Source organism: Ambystoma mexicanum, unplaced genomic scaffold (assembly GCF_040938575.1).
Source record: "Ambystoma mexicanum isolate Mex_15411 unplaced genomic scaffold, UKY_AmexF1_1 Mex_scaf66, whole genome shotgun sequence".
Classification (NCBI taxonomy): Eukaryota; Metazoa; Chordata; class Amphibia; order Caudata; family Ambystomatidae; genus Ambystoma; species Ambystoma mexicanum.
The window spans coordinates 1,051,909-1,068,608 of NW_027182484.1; the positions used below are offsets into that span (position 1 = coordinate 1,051,909).

Here is a 16,700-nt window from a genome sequence, read left to right on the forward strand (position 1 = left end):
GGGTGTATAGCTCAGTGGTAGAGCATTTGACTGCAGCTCAAGAGGTCCCTAGTTCAAATCTGGGTGTCCCCTTGTTCAACTGTTTTACCTGTAGAAATATTTATTTTATTAAATAAATTGAAGAAAACATTTACAATGTTACCATTTTATGTAATGAGCAACACATTTCTACATTTGAAATACTCCTGATCATCACCTGAAACATAGGGTAAACACCATTAAGCTGTTTAGGATTTCTTCATATGATACAAGCTGGGTTTTACATTCACCCAAGTTCTACTGGTGATATGATCAGTTTGAAATAGTCCATTGGAAGCTCATATGAATGTTATAAAACTGTGGTGGAAACCAATAATATGCCCTTAATGAAATGTATTAATTTGTAGAGCTGACCAGAAGTGCACTGATGTCATTAGTTCTACAAGTTCCATACAGTCACCCACTCTATCACCTTTTTAAAAAAAGGGCAGTTTTCAGCATTCAAGGGTTTAACTCAGTGGTAGAGCATAGGAGTGCAGATCAAGAAGTCCCTGTTTCATAAGCATATACCCTCGTCAATAGATCATGTTAAAATGTTTTTCAACCCAATGCACTGTAAGAAACAATAGGATATATCATCATTTCATATAAAAAACAATGAACAATTGGGTTTAACTATACTCTTAGCACAAAATCAACAAACTGCAATAGAGAAGCAGTTACGTTTTGCAGAATTTGTGCATTTGACAAACGTTTTTTTTCCATGTTCCAAGATCTACATGTGATACGAAATTTATGAATTCTTGCAATGGAAACCTCACTGTATTTTACCAAGGCAGATAAAGGACATTTTTGTACCCCTTATACTTATAAGGAGGGTTTGGTGGCCGAAAATGCATTGCTTTGATGTTGATTGCATGTTGCTTGCATTTTGTACATATTACTGAATTAATAACGATGAACTTTTCAGAACTGGGGGTATAGCTCAGTAGTAGAGCATTTGACTGCAGATCAAGAGGTCCCTAGTTCAACTCTGGGTGCCCCTTGTTCAACTGTTTTACCTGTAGAAATATTTATTTTATTAAATAAATTGAAGAAAACATTTACAATCTTAGCATTTTATGTAATGAGCAACACATTTCTACATTTGAAATACTCCTGATCATATCCTGAAACATAGGGTAAACACCATGAAACTGTTTAGGATTTCTTCATATGATACAAGCTGTGTTTTACATTCACCCAAGTTCTACTGGTGATATTATCAGTTTGAAATAGTCCATTGGAAGCTCATATGAATGTTATAAAACTGTGGTGGAAACCAATAATATGCCCTTAATGAACTGTATTAATTTGTACAGCTGACCAGAAGTGCACTGATGTCATTAGTTCTACAAGTTCCATACAGTCACCCACTCTATCATCTTTTTAAAAAAGGGCAGTTTTCAATATTGAAGGGTTTATGTCAGTGGTAGAGCGTAGGAGTGTAGTTCAAGAAGTCCCTGTTTCATAACCATATACCCTCTTCAATAGATCCTGTTAAAATGTTTTTCAACCCAACGCACTGTAAGAAACAATAGGATATATCATCATTTCATATACAAAAAAATGAACAATTGGGTTTAACTATGCTCTTAGCACAAAATCAACAAACTGCAGTAGAGAAGCAGTTACATTTTGCAGAATTTGTGCATTTGACAAAAGATTTTTTTTCCATGTTCCAAGATCTACATGTGATACGAAATGTATGAATTCTTGCAATGGAAACCTCACTGTATTTTACCAAGGCAGATAAAGGACATCTTTTGTACCCCTTATACTTATAAGGAGGGTTTGGTGGCTGAAAATGCTTTGCTTTGATGGTGATTGCATGTTGCTTGCACTTTGTACATATTACTGAATTAATAAAGGTGAACTTTTCCAAACTGGGGGTATAGCTCAGTGGTAGAGCATTTGACTGCAGCTCAAGAGGTCCCTAGTTCAAATCTGTGTGCCCCCTTGTTCAACTGTTTTACCTGTAGAAATATTTTTTTAAATAAATTGAAGAAAACATTTACAATCTTAGCATTTAATGTAATGAGCAACACATTTCTACATTTGAAATACTCCTGATCATCTCCTGAAACATAGGGTAAACACCATGAAAATGTTTAGGATTTCTTCATATGATGCAAGCTGTGTTTTACATTCACCCAAGTTCTACTGGTGATATTATCAGTTTGAAATAGTCCATTGGAAGCTCATATGAATGTTATAAAACTGTGGTGGAAACCAATAATATGCCCTTAATGAACTGTATTAATTTGTACAGCTGACCAGAAGTGCACTGATGTCATTAGTTCTACAAGTTCCATACAGTCACCCACTCTATCACCTTTTTAAAAAAGGGCAGTTTTCAGCATTCAAGGGTTTAACTCAGTGGTAGAGCATAGGAGTGTAGTTCAAGAAGTCCCTGTTTCATAACCATATACCCTCTTCAATAGATCCTGTTAAAATGTTTTTCAACCCAATGCACTGTAAGAAACAATAGGATATATCATCATTTCATATACAAAACAATGAACAATTGGGTTTAACTATGCTCTTAGCACAAAATCAACAAACTGCAGTAGAGAAGCAGTAACATTTTGCAGAATTTGTGCATTTGACAAAAGATTTTTTTCCATGTTCCAAGATCTACATGTGATACGAAATGTATGAATGCTTGCAATGGAAACCTCACTGTATTTTACCAAGGCAGATAAAGGATATCCTTCGCACCCCATTTATAAGGATGGTTTGGTGGCTGAAAATGCATTGCTTTGATGGTGATTGCATGTTGCTTGCACTTTGTACATATTACTGAATTAATAAAGGTGAACTTTTCCAAACTGGGGGTATAGCTCAGTGGTAGAGCATTTGACTGCAGCTCAAGAGGTCCCTAGTTCAAATCTGGGTGTCCCCTTGTTCAACTGTTTTACCTGTAGAAATATTTATTTTATTAAATAAATTGAAGAAAACATTTACAATGTTACCATTTTATGTAATGAGCAACACATTTCTACATTTGAAATACTCCTGATCATCACCTGAAACATAGGGTAAACACCATTAAGCTGTTTAGGATTTCTTCATATGATACAAGCTGGGTTTTACATTCACCCAAGTTCTACTGGTGATATGATCAGTTTGAAATAGTCCATTGGAAGCTCATATGAATGTTATAAAACTGTGGTGGAAACCAATAATATGCCCTTAATGAAATGTATTAATTTGTAGAGCTGACCAGAAGTGCACTGATGTCATTAGTTCTACAAGTTCCATACAGTCACCCACTCTATCACCTTTTTAAAAAAAGGGCAGTTTTCAGCATTCAAGGGTTTAACTCAGTGGTAGAGCATAGGAGTGCAGATCAAGAAGTCCCTGTTTCATAAGCATATACCCTCGTCAATAGATCATGTTAAAATGTTTTTCAACCCAATGCACTGTAAGAAACAATAGGATATATCATCATTTCATATAAAAAACAATGAACAATTGGGTTTAACTATACTCTTAGCACAAAATCAACAAACTGCAATAGAGAAGCAGTTACGTTTTGCAGAATTTGTGCATTTGACAAACGTTTTTTTTCCATGTTCCAAGATCTACATGTGATACGAAATTTATGAATTCTTGCAATGGAAACCTCACTGTATTTTACCAAGGCAGATAAAGGACATTTTTGTACCCCTTATACTTATAAGGAGGGTTTGGTGGCCGAAAATGCATTGCTTTGATGTTGATTGCATGTTGCTTGCATTTTGTACATATTACTGAATTAATAACGATGAACTTTTCAGAACTGGGGGTATAGCTCAGTAGTAGAGCATTTGACTGCAGATCAAGAGGTCCCTAGTTCAACTCTGGGTGCCCCTTGTTCAACTGTTTTACCTTTAGAAATATTTATTTTATTAAATAAATTGAAGAAAACATTTACAATCTTAGCATTTTATGTAATGAGCAACACATTTCTACATTTGAAATACTCCTGATCATATCCTGAAAATAGGGTAAACACCATGAAACTGTTTAGGATTTCTTCATATGATACAAGCTGTGTTTTACATTCACCCAAGTTCTACTGGTGATATTATCAGTTTGAAATAGTCCATTGGAAGCTCATATGAATGTTATAAAACTGTGGTGGAAACCAATAATATGCCCTTAATGAACTGTATTAATTTGTACAGCTGACCAGAAGTGCACTGATGTCATTAGTTCTACAAGTTCCATACAGTCACCCACTCTATCATCTTTTTAAAAAAGGGCAGTTTTCAATATTGAAGGGTTTATGTCAGTGGTAGAGCGTAGGAGTGTAGTTCAAGAAGTCCCTGTTTCATAACCATATACCCTCTTCAATAGATCCTGTTAAAATGTTTTTCAACCCAATGCACTGTAAGAAACAATAGGATATATCATCATTTCATATACAAAACAATTGGGTTTAACTATGCTCTTAGCACAAAATCAACAAACTGCAGTAGAGAAGCAGTTACATTTTGCAGAATTTGTGCATTTGACAAAAGATTTTTTTTCCATGTTCCAAGATCTACATGTGATACGAAATGTATGAATTCTTGCAATGGAAACCTCACTGTATTTTACCAAGGCAGATAAAGGACATCCTTCGCACCCCATATACTTATAAGGAGGGTTTGGTGGCTGAAAATGCATTGCTTTGATGGTGATTGCATGTTGCTTCCACTTTGTACATATTACTGAATTAATAAAGGTGAACTTTTCCAAACTGGGGGTATAGCTCAGTGGTAGAGCATTTGACTGCAGCTCAAGAGGTCCCTAGTTCAAATCTGGGTGTCCCCTTGTTCAACTGTTTTACCTGTAGAAATATCTTTTTAATTAAATAAATTGAAGAAAACATTTACAATCTTAGCATTTTATATAATGAGCAACACATTTCTACATTTGAAATACTCCTGATCATATCCTGAAACATAGGGTAAACACCATGAAACTGTTTAGGATTTCTTCATATGATACAAGCTGTGTTTTACATTCACCCAAGTTCTACTGGTGATATTATCAGTTTGAAATAGTCCATTGGAAGCTCATATGAATGTTATAAAACTGTGGTGGAAACCAATATTATACCCTTAATGAACTGTATTAATTTGTACAGCTGACCAGAAGTGCACTGATGTCATTAGTTCTACAAGTTCCATACAGTCACCCACTCTATCACCTTTTTAAAAAAGGGCAGTTTTCAACATTGAAGGGTTTATATCAGTGGTAGAGCGTAGGAGTGTAGTTCAAGAAGTCCCTGTTTCATAACCATATACCGTCTTCAATAGATCCTGTTAAAATGTTTTTCAACCCAATGCACTGTAAGAAACAATAGGATATATCATCATTTCATATACAAAAAAATGAACAATTGGGTTTAACTATGCTCTTAGCACAAAATCAACAAACTGCAGTAGAGAAGCAGTTACATTTTGCAGAATTTGTGTATTTGACAAAAGATTTTTTTTCCATGTTCCAAGATCTACATGTGATACGAAATGTAGGAATTCTTGCAATGGAAACCTCACTGTATTTTACCAAGGCAGATAAAGGACATCCTTCGCACCCCATATACTTATAAGGAGGGTTTGGTGGCTGAAAATGCTTTGCTTTGATGGTGATTGCATGTTGCTTGCACTTTGTACATATTACTGAATTAATAAAGGTGAACTTTTCCAAACTGGGGGTATAGCTCAGTGGTAGAGCATTTGACTGCAGCTTAAGAGGTCCCTAGTTCAAATCTGGGTGTCCCCTTGTTCAACTGTTTTACCTGTAGAAATATTTATTTTATTAAATAAATTGAAGAAAACATTTACAATGTTACCATTTTATGTAATGAGCAACAAATTTCTACATTTGAAATACTCCTGATCATCACCTGAAACATAGGGTAAACACCATTAAGCTGTTTAGGATTTCTTCATATGATACAAGCTGTGTTTTACATTCACCCAAGTTCTACTGGTGATATGATCAGTTTGAAATAGTCCATTGGAAGCTCATATGAATGTTATAAAACTGTGGTGGAAACCAATAATATGCCCTTAATGAAATGTATTTAATTTGTAGAGCTGACCAGAAGTGCACTGATGTCATTAGTTCTACAAGTTCCATACAGTCACCCACTCTATCACCTTTTTAAAAAAAAAGGGCAGTTTTCAGCATTCAAGGGTTTAACTCAGTGGTGGAGCATAGGAGTGCAGTTCAAGAAGTCCCTGTTTCATAAGCATATACCCTCGTCAATAGATCCTGTTAAAATGTTTTTCAACCCAATGCACTGTAAGAAACAATAGGATATATCATCATTTCATAAAAAAAACAATGACCAATTGGGTTTAACTATACTCTTAGCACAAAATCAACAAACTGCAATAGAGAAGCAGTTACGTTTTGCAGAATTTGTGCATTTCACAAACGTTTTTTTTCCATGTTCCAAGATCTACATGTGATACGAAATTTATGAATTCTTGCAATGGAAACCTCACAGTATTTTACCAAGGCAGATAAAGGACATTTTTGTACCCCTTATACTTATAAGAAGGGTTTGGTGGCCGAAAATGCATTGCTTTGAAGGTGATTGCATGTTGCTTGCATTTTGTACATATTACTGAATTAATAAAGATGGATTTTTCTGAACTGGGGGTATAGCTCAGTGGTAGAGCATTTGACTGCAGATCAAGAGGTCCCTAGTTCAAATCTGGGGGTCCCCTTGTTCAACTGTTTTACCTGTAGAAATATTTTTTTATTAAATAAATTGAAGAAAACATTTACAATGTTACCATTTTATGTAATGAGCAACAAATTTCTACATTTGAAATACTCCTGATCATCTCCTGAAACATAGGGTAAACACCATGAAACTGTTTAGGATTTCTTCATATGATACAAGCTGTGTTTTACATTCACCCAAGTTCTACTGGTGATATTATCAGTTTGAAATAGTCCATTGGAAGCTCATATGAATGTTATAAAACTGTGGTGGAAACCAATAATATGCCCTTAATGAACTGTATTAATTTGTACAGCTGACCAGAAGTGCACTGATGTCATTAGTTCTACAAGTTCCATACAGTCACCCACTCTATCACCTTTTTAAAAAAGGGCAGTTTTCAACATTGAAGGGTTTATGTCAGTGGTAGAGCGTAGGAGTGTAGTTCAAGAAGTCCCTGTTTCATAACCATATACCCTCTTCAATAGATCCTGTTAAAATGTTTTTCAACCCAATGCACTGTAAGAAACAATAGGATATATCATCATTTCATATACAAAAAAATGAACAATTGGGTTTAACTATGCTCTTAGCACAAAATCATCAAACTGCAGTAGAGAAGCAGTTACATTTTGCAGAATTTGTGCATTTGACAAAAGATTTTTTTTCCATGTTCCAAGATCTACATGTGATACGAAATGTAGGAATTCTTGCAATGGAAACCTCACTGTATTTTACCAAGGCAGATAAAGGACATCCTTCGCACCCCATATACTTATAAGGAGGGTTTGGTGGCTGAAAATGCATTGCTTTGATGGTGATTGCATGTTGCTTGCACTTTGTACATATTACTGAATTAATAAAGATGGACTTTTCAGAACTGGGGGTATAGCTCAGTGGTAGAGCATTTGACTGTAGATCAAGAGGTCCCTAGTTCAAATCTGGGTGTCCCCTTGTTCAACTGTTTTACCTGTAGAAATATTTTTTTATTAAATAAATTGAAAAAAACATTTACAATCTTAGCATTTTATGTAATGAGCAACACATTTCTACATTTGAAATACTCCTGATCATCTCCTGAAACATAGGGTAAACACCATGAAACTGTTTAGGATTTCTTCATATGATACAAGCTGTGTTTTACATTCACCCAAGTTCTACTGGTGATATGACCAGTTTGAAATAGTCCATTGGAAGCTCATATGAATGTTATAAAACTGTGGTGGAAACCAATAATATACCCTTTATGAAATGTATTAATTTGTACAGCTGACCAGAAGTGCATTGATGTCATTAGTTCTACAAGTTCCATACAGTCACCCACTCTATCACCTTTTTAAAAAAGGGCAGTTTTCAGCATTCAAGGGTTTAACTCAGTGGTAGAGCATAGGAGTGCAGTTCAAGAAGTCCCTGTTTCATAAGCATATACCCTCGTCAATATATCCTGTTAAAATGTTTTTCAACCCAATGCACTGTAAGAAACAATAGGATATATCATCATTTCATATACAAAACAATGAACAATTGGGTTTAACTATGCTCCTAGCACAAAATCAACAAACTGCAGTAGACAAGCATTTACATTTTGCAGAATTTGTGCATTTGACAAAAGATTTTTTTTCCATGTTCCAAGATCTACATGTGATACGAAATGTATGAATTCTTGCAATGGAAACCTCACTGTATTTTACCAAGGCAGATAAAGGACATCCTTCGCACCCCATATACTTATAAGGAGGGTTTGGTGGCTGAAAATGCATTGCTTTGATGGTGATTGCATGTTGCTTCCACTTTGTACATATTACTGAATTAATAAAGGTGGACTTTTCAAAACTGGGGGTATAGCTCAGTGGTAGAGCATTTGACTGCAGATCAAGAGGTCCCTAGTTCAAATCTGGGTGTCCCCTTGTTCAACTGTTTTACCTGTAGAAATATTTTTTTAATTAAATAAATTGAAGAAAACATTTACAATCTTAGCATTTTATATAATGAGCAACACATTTCTACATTTGAAATACTCCTGATCATATCCTGAAACATAGGGTAAACACCATGAAACTGTTTAGGATTTCTTCATATGATACAAGCTGTGTTTTACATTCACCCAAGTTCTACTGGTGATATTATCAGTTTGAAATAGTCCATTGGAATCTCATATGAATGTTATAAAACTGTGGTGGAAACCAATATTATACCCTTAATGAACTGTATTAATTTGTACAGCTGACCAGAAGTGCACTGATGTCATTAGTTCTACAAGTTCCATACAGTCACCCACTCTATCACCTTTTTAAAAAAGGGCAGTTTTCAACATTGAAGGGTTTATGTCAGTGGTAGAGCGTAGGAGTGTAGTTCAAGAAGTCCCTGTTTCATAACCATATACCCTCTTCAATAGATCCTGTTAAAATGTTTTTCAACCCAATGCACTGTAAGAAACAATAGGATATATCATCATTTCATATACAAAAAAATGAACAATTGGGTTTAACTATGCTCTTAGCACAAAATCAACAAACTGCAGTAGAGAAGCAGTTACATTTTGCAGAATTTGTGTATTTGACAAAAGATTTTTTTTCCATGTTCCAAGATCTACATGTGATACGAAATGTAGGAATTCTTGCAATGGAAACCTCACTGTATTTTACCAAGGCAGATAAAGGACATCCTTCGCACCCCATATACTTATAAGGAGGGTTTGGTGGCTGAAAATGCATTGCTTTGATGGTGATTGCATGTTGCTTGCACTTTGTACATATTACTGAATTAATAAAGGTGAATTTTTCAGAACTGGCGGTATAGCTCAGTGGTAGAGCATTTGACTGCAGATCAAAAGGTACCTAGTTCAAATCTGGGTGCCCCCTTGTTCAACTGTTTTACCTGTAGAAATATTTTTTTAATTAAATAAATTGAAGAAAACATTTACAATCTTAGCATTTTATGTAATGAGCAACACATTTCTACATTTGAAATACTCCTGATCATATCCTGAAACATAGGGTAAACACCATGAAACTGTTTAGGATTTCTTCATATGATACAAGCTGTGTTTTACATTCACCCAAGTTCTACTGGTGATATTATCAGTTTGAAATAGTCCATTGGAAGCTCATATGAATGTTATAAAACTGTGGTTGAAACCAATAATATGCCCTTAATGAACTGTATTAATTTGTACAGCTGACCAGAAGTGCACTGATGTCATTAGTTCTACAAGTTCCATACAGTCACCCACTCTATCACCTTTTTAAAAAAGGGCAGTGTTCAACATTGAAGGGTTTATGTCAGTGGTAGAGCGTAGGAGTATAGTTCAAGAAGTCCCTGTTTCATAACCATATACCCTCTTCAATAGATCCTGTTAAAATGTTTTTCAACCCAATGCACTGTAAGAAACAATAGGATATATCATCATTTCATATACAAAAAAATGAACAATTGGGTTTAACTATGCTCTTAGCACAAAATCAACAAACTGCAGTAGAGAAGCAGTTACATTTTGCAGAATTTGTGCATTTGACAAAAGATTTTTTTTCCATGTTCCAAGATCTACATGTGATAGGAAATGTATGAATTCTTGCAATGGAAACCTCACTGTATTTTACCAAGGCAGATAAAGGACATCCTTCGCACCCCACATACTTCTAAGGAGGGTTTGGTGGCTGAACATGCATTGCTTTGATGGTGATTGCATGTTGCTTGCACTTTGTACATATTACTGAATTAATAAAGGTGGACTTTTCAAAACTGGGGGTATAGCTCAGTGGTAGAGCATTTGACTGCCGATCAAGAGGTCCCTAGTTCAAATCTGGGTGTTCCCTTTTTCAACTGTTTTACCTGTAGAAATATTTTTTTAATTAAATAAATTGAAGAAAACATTTACAATCTTAGCATTTTATGTAATGAGCAACACATTTCTACATTTGAAATACTCCTGATCATATCCTGAAACATAGGGTTAACACCATGAAACTGTTTAGGATTTCTTCATATTATACAAGCTGTGTTTTACATTCACCCAAGTTCTACTGGTGATATTTTCAGTTTGAAATAGTCCATTGGAAGCTCATATGAATGTTATAAAACTGTGGTGGAAACCAATAATATACCCTTTATGAAATGTATTAATTTGTACAGCTGACCAGAAGTGCATTGATGTCATTAGTTCTACAAGTTCCATACAGTCACCCACTCTATCACCTTTTTAAAAAAGGGCAGTTTTCAACATTGAAGGGTTTATGTCAGTGGTAGAGCGTAGGAGTGTAGTTCAAGAAGTCCCTGTTTCATAACCATATACCCTCTTCAATAGATCATGTTAAAATGTTTTTCAACCCAATGCACTGTAAGAAACAATAGGATATATCATCATTTCATATACAAAAAAATGAACAATTGGGTTTAACTATGCTCTTAGCACAAAATCAACAAACTGCAGTAGAGAAGCAGTTACATTTTGCAAAATTTGTGGATTTGACAAAAGATTTTTTTTCCATGTTCCAAGATCTACATGTGATACGAAATGTATGAATTCTTGCAATGGAAACCTCACTGTATTTTACCAAGGCAGATAAAGGACATTTTTGTACCCTTTATACTTATAAGGAGGGTTTGGTGGCCGAAAATGCATTGCTTTGATGGTGATTGCATGTTGCTTGCATTTTGTACATATTACTGAATTAATAACGATGAACTTTTCAGAACTGGGGGTATAGCTCAGTAGTAGAGCATTTGACTGCAGATCAAGAGGTCCCTAGTTCAACTCTGGGTGCCCCTTGTTCAACTGTTTTACCTGTAGAAATATTTATTTTATTAAATAAATTGAAGAAAACATTTACAATGTTACCATTTTATGTAATGAGCAACACATTTCTACATTTGAAATACTCCTGATCATCTCCTGAAACATAGGGTAAACACCATGAAACTGTTTAGGATTTCTTCATATGATGCAAGCTGTGTTTTACATTCACCCAAGTTCTACTGGTGATATTATCAGTTTGAAATAGTCCATTGGAAGCTCATATGAATGTTATAAAACTGTGGTGGAAACCAATAATATGCCCTTAATGAACTGTATTAATTTGTACAGCTGACCAGAAGTGCACTGATGTCATTACTTCTACAAGTTCCATACAGTCACCCACTCTATCACCTTTTTAAAAAAGGGCAGTTTTCAACATTGAAGGGTTTATGTCAGTGGTAGAGCGTAGGAGTGTAGTTCAAGAAGTCCCTGTTTCATAACCATATACGCTCTTCAATAGATCCTGTTAAAATGTTTTTCAACCCAATGCACTGTAAGAAACAATAAAATATATCATAATTTCATATACAAAACAATGAACAATTGGGTTTAACTATACTCTTAGCACAAAATCAACAAACTGCAGTAGAGAAGCAGTTACATTTTGCAGAATTTGTGCATTTGACAAAAGATTTTTTTTCCATGTTCCAAGATCTACATGTGATACGAAATGTATGAATTCTTGCAATGGAAACCTCACTGTATTTTACCAAGGCAGATAAAGGACATCCTTCGCACCCCATATACTTATAAGGAGGGTTTGGTGGCTGAAAATGCATTGCTTTGATGGTGATTGCATGTTGCTTGCACTTTGTACATATTACTGAATTAATAAAGATGGACTTTTCAGAACTGGGGGTATAGCTCAGTGGTAGAGCATTTGACTGCAGATCAAGAGGTCCCTAGTTCAAATCTGGGTGTCCCCTTGTTCAACTGTTTTACCTGTAGAAATATTTTTTTATTAAATAAATTGAAGAAAACATTTACAATGTTACCATTTTATGTAATGAGCAACACATTTCTACATTTGAAATACTCCTGATCATCTCCTGAAACATAGGGTAAACACCATGAAACTGTTTAGGATTTCTTCATATGATACAAGCTGTGTTTTACATTCACCCAAGTTCTACTGGTGATATTATCAGTTTGAAATAGTCCATTGGAAGCTCATATGAATGTTATAAAACTGTGGTGGAAACCAATAATATGCCCTTAATGAACTGTATTAATTTGTACAGCTGACCAGAAGTGCACTGATGTCATTAGTTCTACAAGTTCCATACAGTCACCCACTCTATCACCTTTTTAAAAAAGGGCAGTTTTCAACATTGAATGGTTTATGTCAGTGGTAGAGCGTAGGAGTGTAGTTCAAGAAGTCCCTGTTTCATAACCATATACCCTCTTCAATAGATCCTGTTAAAATGTTTTTCAACCCAATGCACTGTAAGAAACAATAGGATATATCATCATTTCATATACAAAAAAATGAACAATTGGGTTTAACTATGCTCTTAGCACAAAATCAACAAACTGCAGTAGAGAAGCAGTTACATTTTCCAGAATTTGTGCATTTGACAAAAGATTTTTTTTCCATGTTCCAAGATCTACATGTGATACGAAATGTAGGAATTCTTGCAATGGAAACCTCACTGTATTTTACCAAGGCAGATAAAGGACATCCTTCGCACCCCATATACTTATAAGGAGGGTTTGGTGGCTGAAAATGCATTGCTTTGATGGTGATTGCATGTTGCTTGCACTTTGTACATATTACTGAATTAATAAAGATGGACTTTTCAGAACTGGGGGTATAGCTCAGTGGTAGAGCATTTGACTGTAGATCAAGAGGTCCCTAGTTCAAATCTGGGTGTCCCCTTGTTCAACTGTTTTACCTGTAGAAATATGTTTTATTAAATAAATTGAAAAAAACATTTACAATCTTAGCATTTTATGTAATGAGCAACACATTTCTACATTTGAAATACTCCTGATCATCTCCTGAAACATAGGGTAAACACCATGAAACTGTTTAGGATTTCTTCATATGATACAAGCTGTGTTTTACATTCACCCAAGTTCTACTGGTGATATGACCAGTTTGAAATAGTCCATTGGAAGCTCATATGAATGTTATAAAACTGTGGTGGAAACCAATAATATACCCTTTATGAAATGTATTAATTTGTACAGCTGACCAGAAGTGCATTGATGTCATTAGTTCTACAAGTTCCATACAGTCACCCACTCTATCACCTTTTTAAAAAAGGGCAGTTTTCAGCATTCAAGGGTTTAACTCAGTGGTAGAGCATAGGAGTGCAGTTCAAGAAGTCCCTGTTTCATAAGCATATACCCTCGTCAATATATCCTGTTAAAATGTTTTTCAACCCAATTCACTGTAAGAAACAATAGGATATATCATCATTTCATATACAAAACAATGAACAATTGGGTTTAACTATGCTCCTAGCACAAAATCAACAAACTGCAGTAGACAAGCATTTACATTTTGCAGAATTTGTGCATTTGACAAAAGATTTTTTTTCCATGTTCCAAGATCTACATGTGATACGAAATGTATGAATTCTTGCAATGGAAACCTCACTGTATTTTACCAAGGCAGATAAAGGACATCCTTCGCACCCCATATACTTATAAGGAGGGTTTGGTGGCTGAAAATGCATTGCTTTGATGGTGATTGCATGTTGCTTGCACTTTGTACATATTACTGAATTAATAAAGGTGAATTTTTCAGAACTGGCGGTATAGCTCAGTGGTAGAGTGTTTGACTGCAGATCAAGAGGTCCCTAGTTCAAATCTGGGTGTCCCCTTTTTCAACTGTTTTACCTGTAGAAATATTTTTTTAATTAAATAAATTGAAGAAAACATTTACAATCTTAGCATTTTATGTAATGAGCAACACATTTCTACATTTGAAATACTCCTGATCATATCTTGAAACATAGGGTAAACACCATGAAACTGTTTAGGATTTCTTCATATGATACAAGCTGTGTTTTACATTCACCCAAGTTCTACTGGTGATATTATCAGTTTGAAATAGTCAATTGGAAGCTCATATGAATGTTATAAAACTGTGGTGGAAACCAATAATATGCCCTTAATGAACTGTATTAATTTGTACCGCTGACCAGAAGTGCACTGATGTCATTAGTTGTACAAGTTCCATACAGTCACCCACTCTATCACCTTTTTAAAAAAGGGCAGTTTTCAACATTGAAGGGTTTATGTCAGTGGTAGAGCGTAGGAGTGTAGTTCAAGAAGTCCCTGTTTCATAACCATGTACCCTCTTCAATAGATCATGTTAAAATGTTTTTCAACCCAATGCACTGTAAGAAACAATAGGATATATCATCATTTCATATACAAAAAAATGAACAATTGGGTTTAACTATGCTCTTAGCACAAAATCAACAAACTGCAGTAGAGAAACAGTTACATTTTGCAGAATTTGTGCATTTGACAAAAGATTTTTTTTCCATGTTCCAAGATCTACATGTGATACGAAATGTATGAATTCTTGCAATGGAAACCTCACTGTATTTTACCAAGGCAGATAAAGGACATCCTTCGCACCCCATATACTTATAAGGAGGGTTTGGTGGCTGAAAATGCATTGCTTTGATGGTGATTGCATGTTGCTTGCACTTTGTACATATTACTGAATTAATAAAGGTGGACTTTTCAAAACTGGGGGTATAGCTCAGTGGTAGAGCATTTGACTGCAGATCAAGAGGTCCCTGGTTCAAATCCAGGTGTCCCCTTGTTCAACTGTTTTACCTGTAGAAATATTTTTTTAATTAAATAAATTGAAGAAAACATTTACAATCTTAGCATTTTATGTAATGAGCAACACATTTCTACATTTGAAATACTCCTGATCATATCCTGAAACATAGGGTTAACACCATGAAACTGTTTAGGATTTCTTCATATGATACAAGCTGTGTTTTACATTCACCCAAGTTCTACTGGTGATGTTATCAGTTTGAAATAGTCCATTGGAAGCTCATATGAATGTTATAAAACTGTGGTGGAAACCAATAATATGCCTTTAATGAACTGTATTAATTTGTACAGCTGACCAGAAGTGCACTGATGTCATTAGTTCTACAAGTTCCATACAGTCACCCACTCTATCACCTTTTTAAAAAAGGGCAGTTTTCAACATTGAAGGGTTTATGTCAGTGGTAGAGCGTAGGAGTGTAGTTCAAGAAGTCCCTGTTTCATAACTATATACCCTCTTCAATAGATCCTGTTAAAATGTTTTTCAACCCAATGCACTGTAAGAAACAATAGGATATATCATCATTTCATATACAAAAAAATGAACGATTGGGTTTAACTATGCTCTTAGCACAAAATCAACAAACTGCAGTAGAGAAGCAGTTACATTTTGCAGAATTTGTGCATTTGACAAAAGATTTTTTTTCCATGTTCCAAGATCTACATGTGATACGAAATGTATGAATTCTTGCAATGGAAACCTCACTGTATTTTACCAAGGCAGATAAAGGACATCCTTCGCACCCCATATACTTATAAGGAGGGTTTGGTGGCTGAAAATGCATTGCTTTGATGGTGATTGCATGTTGCTTGCACTTTGTACATATTACTGAATTAATAAAGATGGACTTTTCAAAACTGGTGGTATAGCTCAGTGGTAGAGCATTTGACTGCAGATCAAGAGGACCGTAGTTCAAATCTGGGTGTCCCCTTGTTCAACTGTTTTACCTGTAGAAATATTTTTTTATTAAATAAATTGAAAAAAACATTTACAATCTTAGCATTTTATGTAATGAGCAACACATTTCTACATTTGAAATACTCCTGATCTTCTCCTGAAACATAGGGTAAACACCATGAAACTGTTTAGGATTTCTTCATATGATACAAGCTGTGTTTTACATTCACCCAAGTTCTACTGGTTATATGACCAGTTTGAAATAGTCCATTGGAAGCTCATATGAATGTTATAAAACTGTGGTGGAAACCAATAATATGCCCTTTATGAAATGTATTAATTTGTACAGCTGACCAGAAGTGCATTGATGTCATTAGTTCTACAAGTTCCATACAGTCACCCACTCTATCACCTTTTTAAAAAAGGGCAGTTTTCAGCATTCAAGGGTTTAACTCAGTGGTAGAGCATAG

At 35.0% G+C, this 16,700-nt stretch overlaps 10 non-coding genes across 10 annotated transcripts; all 10 read left to right on the top strand.

Annotated features, from left to right (window-relative positions):
• The first annotated feature begins 2,851 nt into the window (after positions 1 to 2,851).
• TRNAC-GCA (transfer RNA cysteine (anticodon GCA)) lies at positions 2,852 to 2,923 on the top strand. Its single transcript has one exon. It is a non-coding gene; the product is annotated as a tRNA-Cys (tRNA).
• Positions 2,924 to 4,749: 1,826 nt separating this feature from the next.
• On the top strand, positions 4,750 to 4,821 carry TRNAC-GCA (transfer RNA cysteine (anticodon GCA)). Its single transcript has one exon. It is a non-coding gene; the product is annotated as a tRNA-Cys (tRNA).
• An 882-nt stretch (positions 4,822 to 5,703) lies between these two features.
• On the top strand, positions 5,704 to 5,775 carry TRNAC-GCA (transfer RNA cysteine (anticodon GCA)). Its single transcript has one exon. It is a non-coding gene; the product is annotated as a tRNA-Cys (tRNA).
• Positions 5,776 to 6,659: 884 nt separating this feature from the next.
• Positions 6,660 to 6,731, top strand: TRNAC-GCA (transfer RNA cysteine (anticodon GCA)). The gene has a single exon. It is a non-coding gene; the product is annotated as a tRNA-Cys (tRNA).
• Positions 6,732 to 7,612: 881 nt separating this feature from the next.
• TRNAY-GUA (transfer RNA tyrosine (anticodon GUA)) lies at positions 7,613 to 7,684 on the top strand. Its single transcript has one exon. It is a non-coding gene; the product is annotated as a tRNA-Tyr (tRNA).
• Positions 7,685 to 8,565: 881 nt separating this feature from the next.
• Positions 8,566 to 8,637, top strand: TRNAC-GCA (transfer RNA cysteine (anticodon GCA)). The gene has a single exon. It is a non-coding gene; the product is annotated as a tRNA-Cys (tRNA).
• A 3,742-nt stretch (positions 8,638 to 12,379) lies between these two features.
• Positions 12,380 to 12,451, top strand: TRNAC-GCA (transfer RNA cysteine (anticodon GCA)). The gene has a single exon. It is a non-coding gene; the product is annotated as a tRNA-Cys (tRNA).
• Positions 12,452 to 13,332: 881 nt separating this feature from the next.
• On the top strand, positions 13,333 to 13,404 carry TRNAY-GUA (transfer RNA tyrosine (anticodon GUA)). Its single transcript has one exon. It is a non-coding gene; the product is annotated as a tRNA-Tyr (tRNA).
• An 880-nt stretch (positions 13,405 to 14,284) lies between these two features.
• On the top strand, positions 14,285 to 14,356 carry TRNAC-GCA (transfer RNA cysteine (anticodon GCA)). The gene has a single exon. It is a non-coding gene; the product is annotated as a tRNA-Cys (tRNA).
• An 882-nt stretch (positions 14,357 to 15,238) lies between these two features.
• On the top strand, positions 15,239 to 15,310 carry TRNAC-GCA (transfer RNA cysteine (anticodon GCA)). Its single transcript has one exon. It is a non-coding gene; the product is annotated as a tRNA-Cys (tRNA).
• The last annotated feature ends 1,390 nt before the right edge of the window (positions 15,311 to 16,700 follow it).